The sequence below is a fragment of the Scylla paramamosain genome, chromosome 33, assembly GCF_035594125.1.
Source record: "Scylla paramamosain isolate STU-SP2022 chromosome 33, ASM3559412v1, whole genome shotgun sequence".
In the NCBI taxonomy this organism is placed as follows: Eukaryota; Metazoa; Arthropoda; class Malacostraca; order Decapoda; family Portunidae; genus Scylla; species Scylla paramamosain.
Window position 1 is genome coordinate 748,061 of NC_087183.1, and position 12,504 is coordinate 760,564.

General features: G+C 41.5%; 1 protein-coding gene across 2 annotated transcripts in view; it reads left to right on the plus strand.

Annotated features, from left to right (window-relative positions):
- LOC135089511 (solute carrier family 35 member F3-like) overlaps positions 1-12,504 on the plus strand; it is a 124,698-nt gene that overhangs the window by 46,711 nt on the left and 65,483 nt on the right. The window lies entirely within an intron of this gene.

Genomic DNA, 12,504 nt, shown 5'->3' on the forward strand with positions numbered 1-12,504 from the left:
GGGTGTGTTAGGTGTGTATTGGGTGTAGGGTCAGCGTTGGCTGCTGTACCTAATATTGCATCACATCTGAGGGTCAGTACAGCTGACAGTTTCTCCTCCAGGACGAGCAAAGTAAGCTTGGCGTCCTCCTAAGTCCTGCATAATAACACTTTATCTTCGCCTTCTGCTCCCCTTTATCTCTAACGCGTCCTTCTCCTTTCACTTTTCTTCCTCCTCTTCCTTCTCCTTTTTTTCTCCTTCTATATTCTGTCCTCAACTTTTCTGATTTTTTTCCTTCCCATTAATTGACTTTTTTTTTTATATTCCTTCTTCTTCTTAGTCGTCTCCTGCATCCATTTTTTTTCTCCTTTTTCTTCTTATTTTCTTTAATCTCTTAATGTTTCTTGTTTCACTGGCACCCTCTCCCATCCTGTCCTTCCTTTGTGTCTGGCTCCCTCACTGCCGCGTCTTCATTCCTTAAAGAAAGACGAACGAAAGGATAATGACTCAATTGCTCTCTCTCTCTCTCTCTCTCTCTCTCTCTCTCTCTCTCTCTCTCTCTCTCTCTCTCTCTCCTACTGAATCAAGCGAAAATCTATTTCCCGCTGTGTGATCAGCCAGGAGTTCCAACATAATTTACGCTTCATAAAACACTAAATCAACGGTAAACCCGAACAAACCTACAAATATCAATACACAAAGCAATAATACTTACTGATCTATATTTCCTGTCAATTTCAACAGAGTTACTCGGCGTGAGTTAGAGTTTTATCATAATATTGACGAATCGCATAAGTTGCCAGCCCTGAGTTCCCGCCCCCTCCCCCTCCCCCGTCACCTGAGGTACAGAGTAAGTTGTGAAGTCCCGCGGTGGCGATTATCGTAATATTTCCCATCCATCCGTGCGTCAGGAGGGCTGCGGGTCGTGTGGTGAGTACTGGAGGGCGTGGGGGAGGCGAGGCTGTAAAACAGTAATAAGGGAACACTTGATAAAAGGAGAAAATAGAGACAAGATAAGGTGTTTCCTGTCTGCTGGTCTCCATACTGATTTCTCCCGTGGTCATCTTTACTCTCTCTCTCTCTCTCTCTCTCTCTCTCTCTCTCTCTCTCTCTCTCTCTCTCTCTCTCTCTCTCTCTCTTGATTTTAATATCTCCTCCTCCTCCTCATCCTCCTCCTCGTCTTCTTCTTCTTCTTCTTCTTCTTCTTCTTCTTCTTCTTCTTCTTCTTCTTCTTCTTCTTCTTCTTCTTCTTCTTCTTCTTCTTCTTCTTCTTCTTCTTCTTCTTCTTCTTCTTCTTCTTCTTCTTCTTCTTCTTCTTCTTCTTCTATCGTATTCACTTTTGTTATACTATTCGTATTTAACAATTTAACATTTCAACCATGTACTGTAGAAAACGGAAGACTGGGAATATTGGTGACGTATTAACAAGGTAACTACCGAATTGGCTGTTAGGTGGTCGTTACAACAGTAATGAGTCACTGAAATCCAGACCATGAGTGGAGAATATTGAATCCGCTTGGGAAAGGGGATTATTATTATTATTAATATTATTATTATTATTATTATTATTATTATTATTATTATTATTATTATCATTATTATTATTACTATCATTATCATCATTGCTACTACTACTACTACTATTACTACTACTAGTAATAATAATAATAATAATAATAATAATAATAATAATAATAATAATAATCTTGTTAAAAATTTATATTCATTTTACCTTTCATCCCTTTCCTTCTGTGTAACTTAATATAATCAAGCGTTGTTGAAGCGTGATCAGACGCATGTTAACGGGAGGTCATTGAACTGAAGAGGGGAAGAGGTTTGATGGGAGGAGACATTGGTAATACTGCATACTAGTTTCCAGAAGTGTTGGACGTGCTTGAATCATACTTTGTTGTGCAGTATTTTTGAGACATAGACGTTGATTTGGCGCGCTCAAAAAACACGCGAAAATTTGACTTTCCGGGGAGAACGGTGGCTTCGGCCGGCCAAAACCTGCAGATGACGCTCTCTCTCTCTCTCTCTCTCTCTCTCTCTCTCTCTCTCTCTCTCTCTCTCTCTCTCTCTCTCTCTCTCTCTCTCTCTCTCTCCCCCCATTCTCTCTTCCTCCCTCCCTCCCCATTCCCTCTCCCCATTTTCTCTTCCCCTTCCCTCCCTCCCCATTCCCTCTCTCCCCATTCCTTCCCTCCTCTCCCCCTTCCCTTCATCCTTACATTTCCTCCCTCCCTTCATCTCCCTCTTCCCTTTCTATTTCATTTTGTTTTTTATTTATTTATTTTTTATTATTATTATTTTTTTTCATTTAAGGGGGGTACCTGCCAAGGCCAACAAAATTAGGAAGAAAAAAATGTTCCCTGAGGCGCCGGTCCCCAAACTGAGTCAGAAACGATTGTCAAAAATTAGAGGATGAGTGTCTTGAAGCTTCCCTCTTGCGAGAGTAGTCTTGATAAGCGTCCACAGTGTTAGACGAAGACTTTGACTTGTGTTGATGAGGGGAGTAACAGTCTTCGGAGCTTTGTTCTTTATTAACAATATGTACAGAAAGAAGGGCAAGGAAAAGATGTCTCAGAGTGGTTAGTAATTAAGGAAAGATGTGCCAAACAGTTGTACAAGGGTTTAGCATTGACGTGTTTGGGCAAAGCACCTTATCTATTTCTGTCTTTAAGGTATACGTGGAAACAATGAAGGAAGTGATGATATTGCGTGGCTTGCATCCGTTGTTGTCATGGTTGGACACAAAACAAGAGTAGAAGAAGATAATAAGGAGAAGAAAAGAATACGTTCAAGAAGAATTACTTGAAGAAAAAAAAAAAGGAGGAAAATGAATATAAAAAAAAGTTGAAGAAAATGATAAGCGTTATGTGATGGTCATTGTCTCTTATTTCCGAACACTCTACTAAAGTGACTCTAAATGAAGTTGATTATCTAATTATTATTAATTATATTATAGAAGAAAAGGAAAACTGAACACACATACACACACACACACACACACACACACACACACACACACACACACACACTGAAATATTCTTTTTCAAAATATTTCGCAAGAACACTATCAAGACTTCCGTCATTATGTAACGCATCCATATATATATATATATATATATATATATATATATATATATATATATATATATATATATATATATATATATATATATATATATATATATATATATATAAACACATTTAACATCAGGTCACAAGCACACAGCGAACATCAATATGGACCCAAGTCTCAAACTCACACATCAAATTACAATATAGAAATATATCTGTGTATAAATACATCAGATTACAATATAATAAATATATCTCTATACAAGCACAGCCTGTGTTACCTTACAGAACTTTTCAGTCCCATGGATGTACCTGTGTACTGCTTTGTACATAACCATTGCTGCAACCTCTGCTCTTAACCTAATGACATTCATCCAAGTGTCCTTAATTCACTAAGGCCTTAATCCACACTATTTTCTTAATTCATTGTCCTTAATCCACACTATTTTCTTAATTCATTGTCCTTAATCCAGACTATTTCCTTAATATAGTGTCCTTAATCCAGACTATTTCCGTAATATAGTGTCCTTAATCCAGACTATTTCCTTAATATAGTGTCCTTAATCCAGACTATTTCCTTAATATAGTGTCCTTAATCCAGACTATTTCCTTAATATAGTGTCCTTAATCCAGACTATTTCCTTAATATAGTGTCCTTAATCCAGACTATTTCCTTAATATAGTGTCCTTAATCCAAATTATGTCCTTAATCTACTCTCCTTAATTGTAGATTCCTTAATTATAATATCCTTAACGACAACATTTTCTTAATCAGTGTATAATCCTCAATGCAGTCTATTTTCTTAATTTACTCTCCTAAATCTGTACTATTTTCTTTATCTGCCATCCTTAAGACGGTAGACAAAGTAGATCATCTACTTAATCTACTGTCGTTAATCCAGACTATTTTTTTTATTTACTATCCTTAATGTAGACAATTTTCTTCATCTACTATTCTTAATGTAGACTACTTTCTTGAAGTAATATCCTTCATCCAGTCTATCTTCTTAATGTAATATTCTTAATCCAGACCTCTTTCTTAATTTACTATCCTTAATACAAACTATTTACTTGATCTACTATCCTTAATCCAGATTGTTTTCTTAGTCTATCAACCTTGATCTTAATTTCCTTAATCCAGACCATTTTCTTAATCTGTTATCCTTAATTCAGACTATTTTCTTGATTTATTATCTCTAATCCAGTTTATTTTCTTAATCTACTTTTCTTAATTCAGACTCTTTCCTTGATCTACCATCCTTAATCCTGATTTTTTTTGTTAATGCATTAATCTCAATTTAGATTATTTTTGATTCAGACTTTTTTAATCTACTATCCTCAATCCAGACTATTTTCTTAGTCTACCATTCTTAATCCAGGCCATTTTATTAATTTGATATTTTTATTTTATTTTCCTTATTTTGTTATCCTTAATCTTCATTTCTAAGTGTAATATTTTCTTATGCAGACTATTTTCTTAACTAATATCCTTAATCCAGACTATTTTCTTAATCTACTATCCTTTATCTTAATAACCTTGATTTACTGTCCATAATCTTGATTTTCTTAGTCTAATATCCTTAATGAAGAACACAGTTTTATATCCTTAATCCAGACTATTTTTTCTACTCTATTGACTGCTCCTATTTTCGTTTTGGGATCTTCTTTGAGCGGGATTTTTATTCATCTATTCCTTGCCTCTGCTGACCTCCCTGATGGATAACAAATCAAAACAAAACAAAAAAATCAGTCAATCAATAAAATCAAGGCGGAGGCTGAGAGGACGCGGCACCTCTGGGCGTACGCAGACGGAGGACGTGAGTGAGGATGTCGAAGCGGTATCGTTTTCCGTTGAGCGTCAAGGTCATGGACAAATCATCATAATCTATCGCTGCTTGTAATTTACACAGCAGCGTTCGTCCAAACACGAAATCAAACCAGTGGCGCATGTATATCGTGTCCATCTTTCGCAGAGTGTCTGTGCCGCTGCCAAAGTGCAGCAGGACTCGTTTCGGCAGCACAGTCGATTTGCCTGTCCTGCACAGCATCTTGTCCTGACCAGTCTTAGTGATAGAGAATGTTGACGCGTTACCAGTGTTCACCATCACCGTCAGCGGCTCCTCGATGCCTAACGCTCGTGCGGCAAACATGAACGTTTTGCGTTGTGTGTCCGAAGGTTGTCTCCGCCGCAGACGTTTTGGGTGACGCAGGAACAGGATGCTGCTGTCGTCGGGATGGAACTCCTGCCGCACCTCGGCCTCCTGCAGGCGGCTCATGGACATAACTATTAGGTCCAAGTAGTGCTTCCTCACATCCCCGCGTACAATGACCGTCATGCGCGTGTTGACCGCCACGTAGCGACGCAGCATCACCACCACCTCGTCCAGCTCGATCACGTCCAACTCCAGCATGCCAGCCCAGGTAAACAAGTATTTCTTTACTGTCTCTTGCTTGCCCGTGACGATTCCCAGCCTCCGGGCCAGTGTTAGCCTCATGAGGCTGCATGAGGAGCCGCTGTCAAGCTGGACAAGGCACGGGTGGCCGCGCACGGTCGCGGACACCAGGTTTTCTTTCCCAATATTAAGACGGCACCACCTGCTCACGTTCCTCTCCTTGCTGACTCTCTTGGCATCCACCATCAGCCTCACCACGTCGTCTTTGTACCACCCTCTCATCTTCCATCTCTTGATGCCGTGCTTAACGCATTGACAGCACTCCATCTTCCCCCCCTTCTTTCGTTCTCTCCTGCCCTCCCCCCTGCTCTTCTTTGCCTGCTTCTCGTCGTCCTCCGCGTCCTGCCTCTTCCTCTTCTTGTCCTGCTTCGCGTCGTCGTCCTTAACCTGCCTCTTCCTCTTCTTGTCCTGCTTCTCGTCGTCCTCCGTGTCTAGCCTCTTCCTCTTCTTGTCCTGCTTCTCGTCATCGTCCGTAACCTGCCTCTGCCTCTTCTTGTTCTGCTTCTCGTCGTCGTCATTAACCTGCCTCTTCCTTTTCTTGTCCTGGTTTTCCGTTTCCTCCGTGTCTTGTTTCTTCCTCTTGTTCTGTTTCTCGTCGTCGTCCTTGTTCTGCCTCTTTCTCTTCTTGGTGCGGTCCATAATCGAATGAAAACACTCCACGCTCATCGTTTTCTTGCCTTTGATGTCATTCCCGTCCCTCTGATTTTTGTGTTCTCGCCGGCTCGCGCGATGTTTCATCTCTGCACAGCCTTCAGTGACCGTCTTCTCGTGGCTGGTGCAGTCTTCGAGGCTCTCCAGCCGCCTCTTCTTCTTGTTCTTGGTCGTCACTTTCTCCTTAGCGCTCCCCTTCTCACCGAGGGTCTCTTGGGCGTCCATTGCTTGTCGTTTCCTCTTGTTGTTGTTGAATCTCGTATTATGGAGTGTTGTGCCAAAATCTTCAGTAGAAAATCCAGGTATTGCACAGTCTTACTGGGAACCTGTTCGTCAGAGGGTATGGTATACCTTTGCGCCCCCTTCTTGGAGCGCTCAGCAGCTTGGAGCTAAAGACTTCGGCACCCACCAGGCGCACCAATCAGAGGCCTCGATTCTAGAATGTGATAAGGTCTTTAGCCAATCAGATACAAGAATGAAACAAAATATAAAATTATGATTATTTTTCATTAGCGGCAGTGATGCACTTTTCAATGAATTATGCTGAATCACTGCAATGAAGACTCTCTTCAAAAGCATAGAAGTAATACATTTATTTGATTTAGTATATCTAATTCTCTAAATATTAATTCTATCAGTCACTTATCTGTGTTATTTGGCTCACAATTCATACATCAGCAGCTGTGCACTAATATCGCACTAACATTTGGCGCCACCACGGTCTGCCAGCCATTTAGAGCCGTGGAAAACCTCGCCAACAATGCCCATTCACACAACGTAACTGACGTGTAGTTTTGGCTCAGCTAAAATGACTTCCACTGCCACATTCTCGTGTCACTGTGCCGAGGAGAGCAAGTTCAGTCCCGCGCTTACAATGCCAAGGGTAGAACTCGAGCCGTGACCCTTACGTGCATCAGTGAGGAAGCAGGAAGAGCAGGAGGGGGATCATTATGAGCTGAGGACACAGTATGTTTGGCTTGTGTGCGTTTTAAGCCATTATTATCTAAGTTATAAGATTTTCTTAACGAATGAGTTGGTGCAAGTAGTGTCCCCTACCTGGCGGGCAGTACCTCTCGCCCAAGAGAACATTCCTTTCATTGTCTGTGTAACTTAACGTTGTTGTGGCGTGAGCAGACGCATGTTAATGGGAGGTCATTAAACTGGAGAGGGGGGGAAGACTTTTGATGAAAGGAGTAATACTGTAAGCTAGTTTCCACAAGTGTCGGATGTGCTTGAATCATTCTTTGTTGTGCAGCGTTTTTAAGACATAGATGTTAATTTGGCGCGCTTAAAAACACGCGAAAATTTGACTACTGGGGCAGAATGATGGCTCCGGGAGGCCGAAAAATGCAGACGGCTCTCTCTCTCTCTCTCTCTCTCTCTCTCTCTCTCTCTCTCTCTCTCTCTCTCTCTCTCTCTCTCTCTCTCTCTCTCTCTCTCTCTCTCTCTCTCTCTCTCTCTCTCTCTCTCTCTCTCTCTCTCTCTCTCTCATTTTCCAGGAGGGGCACCTGACAAAGGCAACAAAATTACGAAGAAAAATGTCATTTTCCAGGAGGGGCACCTGACAAAGGCAACAAAATTACGAAGAAAAATGTCATTTTCCAGGAGGGGCACCTGACAAAGGCAACAAAATTACGAAGAAAAATGTCATTTTCCAGGAGGGGCACCTGACAAAGGCAACAAAATTACGAAGAAAAATGTCATTTTCCAGGAGGGGCACCTGACAAAGGCAACAAAATTACGAAGAAAAATGTCCCCTGAAGTGCCGGTCCCTAAACAGAGTCGGAAACGATCGTCAAAAATTGTGGGAGTGTCTTGAAGCTTCCCTCTTGAGAGAGTCCATAGAGTGTTGATAAGCGTTCACAGTGTAAGATGGCGACTTTGGCTTGTGTTGATGAGGGGAGTAACAGTCTTCAGAGCTTTGTTCTTTATATACAATATGTACACAAAGACGGGGAAGGAAAACATGTCTCTGAGTGGTTACCAATTTTTGGGGACAACACTTTATCTATTTCTATTTTTTCTTTTAACTATACGTAGAAAAAAAATAAGGAAATGATGATATTGCGTGGCTTATCATAAAGATTGTTTTCATAAAGATTGTTTTGTTAGGGGTAAGGAGAGGGAGAGGGAGAGGGAGAGGGAGGAGGGGTGGTGCGAAACATTTTAAAGGACTAGTCTGTATACACGAGAGCAAAAATTAATACAAAGGAAGAACAAACAACAGCAGATTTTGTGTCCCTTCCGTGGCTGTTTGTGATAAGGAGTAGTAGTAGTAGTAGTAGTAGTAGTAGTAGAAGTAGTAGTGGAGGTAGATGTGGCTGTGAATGTTCTCGGATTTTTAGAGAGAGAGAGAGAGAGAGAGAGAGAGAGAGAGAGAGAGAGAGAGAGAGAGAGAGAGAGAGAGAGAGAGAGAGAGAGGAATTAATTGTGAAGGTTAAGGGAGTGATGGGGCGAAGAGAAGGTCAGGAAAAAGCCAAGAGATGGAAGAAAGTGGATGTAGGTGATTGGGAAGCATATGGAGTGGTGGAAGTGAAAAGATATGTGGATGGAATGTGAGAGGAGAGAAGGGGAGAAGAGAAACTGTTAAGGGGAGGGAGAAGGGGATAAAGAGGGAGAAAAAGGCGGGATGGGTGAGTCGGGAGGGAAAAGAGGAGTAGTAAGAGTGGTAAAGAGAAGAGTGAAAGCAAATGGACACAGAAGAGGAGTGAGAGTGAGTGGGGAGAGGAAGGGGAGTTAGTGGGGAGGAAAAAGGAGTGGGCGTTAGTGGGGAGGGAAGGGGAGTGGGTGATAGTGGGAAATGGGAGTAGATAGGAAAGGCGAGGCGGGGAGTTATCGCTGCCATTGCAGAGAAGATGGGTGTCTCCTTTACTCCCCTACCCCCCAATCCTCTCTGCTCCTCCTTCCCTCCCCACCTCCCCTTCCCCCCTCCTCACCTCCTTTGCACGTAAATGATAACACAGAATTATCATCAATCTTCGCTCAAGCACCAGGCGATATTCACTTGTTTTATCCTGCCGCCTTTATTTCTCCTCCCCTCTCCTCCCAACCCCTCTGTAATCCCCCATACGCCCCTCCCCCCCGTCTCTGTCTCCTATTTGTTTATCTACAGCACTTCAACTCTTTCTGTCTGTAAACTGCTATTAGTAGAAATAATGAAGGAAGTGATGATATGGCGTGGCTTGACTTCGTTGTTGTGATGATTGGACACAAAAACAAGTTGAAAAAGAGAAGTTGAAAAAAAATACGTTGAAGAAAATGAGATGAAGAAGAAAAAAAGGAAAGAAGTTCAAGAAAATAAGTAACCGTTGTGTGTTGATAAATGTCTCTCATATCTGAAGACTAGCAACATTTTTGTAAATGAAGTTGATTGTCTATTATTGACTGTATAACAGAAAGCACACACACACACACACACACACACACACACACACACACACACACACACACACACACACACACACACACACACACACACACACACACTGAAACAGATTCTTTTCCAGCATTTTTCAGAACACTGTACAGTCCTTAATCCAGATTATTTTCTTAATCTGTCATCCTTAATCCACAATGCTTTCTTAATCTAACATCCTTAATCTCAATTTCCTTAATCTGTTATTCTTAATCCATACTATTTTCTTAATCTATTATCCTTAATCTAGACTATTGTCTTAATCTACTTTCCTAAATTTAGACTATTTAATTAATGTACTGTTTTTAATTCAGACTAAATTCTTAATTTACTATCCTTAATCCAGACTATTTCTTTAATCTACTATCTTTAATCTAGACTATTTTATTCATCTAATATCCTTTATCTTAATTTACTTAATCTAGTATCCTTATTTTTAATTTCTTAGTGTAATATCATTTTTCCATGGTATTTTCTTAACGAATATCTTTAATCCAGATTATTTTTTTTTTGTTTATATACGGTTATTAATTTTAATTTTCTTAATTTATCCTCCCCATCTGGGGAGAGGACCATAAATGTCCCCAGGTCGGACTGCCTTTCTGTCGACGACCCTAAGTGTCTTGACACCCCCCTCAATTTTTTCTTCATTAACACCTGCAACATTCGCGGTCTAAGATCTAACTTTCAATCTGTAGAACACCACCTCTCCTCTTCTAAACCTCATCTTCTTTTCCTCACTGAAACTCAGGTGTCTGAGGCAACTGACAGTAGCCCCTTTTCTGTTCCCTCCTACTTTCTCTATCCTCATTTTCGATCCAAAGCTGGATGCTGCGTTTATGTGCGCAATGTCTTAACCTGCTCTCGTGCCCACGCTCTTGAATCTTCCGAGTTTTCCACCATCTGGCTACGACTACAGAGTCACTCTCAAACTAAATTTATCTGTGCTGTACACCTCTCACCTAACTCCTCTGACAATAAGAAATTCTTTGACTACTTAACTTCCAAAGTGGAGCACATTCTGACCCTCTTCCCTTTGCAGAGATCTCCATTCTTGGAGACTTCAGTGTTCACCACCAGCTTTGGCTTTCCTCTCCCTTCACTGACCATCCTGGTGAACTAGCCTACAACTTTGCTATCCTCCACGACCTAGAGCAATTGGTGCAACACCCTACTCGTATTCCTGACCGTCTTGGAGATACGCCAACATTCTTGACCTTTTCCTGACATGTTATCCTTCTACTTATGCTGTTGCTGTCACCCTTTCTTCTCCGATGGGCTCCTCTGATCACTTTCTCATATCTTTATCTTGTTCTATCGCTCCAATCCCTCCTCAGGATCCCCCTAAGCGAAGGTGCCTCTGGCGTTTTGCCTTTTTTTATTTTATTTTTTTTGATAGAGACTGGCACAAAGCTTTAATTTCCAAACTACCCTCCTATGGCTTCTCTCCTTCTCTCTGGAACTTCATCTCAAGTTTCCTTTCTGACCGTTCTATTGCTGCTGTGGTAGACGGTCACTGTTCTTCTCCTAAATCTATTGACAGTGGTGTTCCTCAGGGTTCTGTCCTATCACCCACCCTCTTCTTATTATTCATTAATGATCTTCTAAACCAAGCTTCTTGTCCTATCCAATCCTACGCTGATGATACCACCCTGCATTTTTCCACGTCTTTTCATAGACGTCCAACCCTTCAGGAGGTAAACATTTCACGCAGGGAAGCCACAGAACGCTTGACTTCTGATCTTTCTAAAATTTCTGATTGGGGCAGAGCAAACTTGGTATTGTTCAATGGCTCAAAAACTCAATTCCTCCATCTATCAACTCGACACAACCTTCCAGACAACTATCCCCTCTTCTTCAATGACACTCAACTGTCCTCCTCTTCTACAGTGAACATCCTTAGTCTGTCCTTTACTTATAATCTGAACTGGAAACTTCACATCTCATCTCTACCTAAAACAGCTTCTATGAAGTTAAGCGTTCTGAGACGTCTCCGCCAGTTTTTCTCACCCCCCCCAGCTGCTAACTCTGTGCAAGGGCCTTATCCGTCCATGTATGGAGTATGCTTCACATGTCTGAGGGGGTTCCACTCATACTGATCTTCTAGACAGGGTGGAATCAAAAGCTTTTCGTCTCATCAACTCCTCTCCTCTAACTGACTGTCTTCAGCCCCTCTCTCACCGCCGCAATGTTGCATATCTAGCTGTCTTCTACCGCTATTTTCATGCTAACTGCTCTTCTGATCTTGCTAACTGCATGCCCCCCTCCTCCCGCGGCCTCGCTGCACAAGACTTTCTTCTTTTTCTCACCCCTATTCTGTCCAACTCTCTAACGCAAAAGTTAACCATTACTCTCAATCATTCATCCCTTTCTCTGATAAACTCTGGAACTCCCTGCCTGCTTCTGTATTTCCACCTTCCTATGACTTGAATTCCTTCAAGAGGAAGGTTTCAAGACACTTGTTCATCAATTTTTGACCACTGCTTTGACCCTTTTATGGGACTGGCTTTCAGTGGGCATTTTTTTATTGATTTTTGTTGCCCTTGGCCTTCCAAGGACACTGTTGCCAGTGTCCTTCCTACATTAACACACACACACACACACACACACACACACACACGGTGAAAGAAACTGAGAATAAAAAACAAACATAAAACAGACGGCAAATAGACACAAGAAACAATAAATCAGGTAACAAAGGAACGAAGTAAAAGCAATTATTTACAAAAAACTCCACGAGAACACTTGACTGGCTGGAGAAGAGAAGGACGTGAAATAGTAAACAATGGCGGCTAATGAGCAACGATGCCAGACACACAGACAGACAGACACACAGACAGACACACACACAGACAGACACACAGACAGAGGGCGACGAAATAACACATAATAGCAAGAACACACTTCCAAAAAAACATTGCTAAG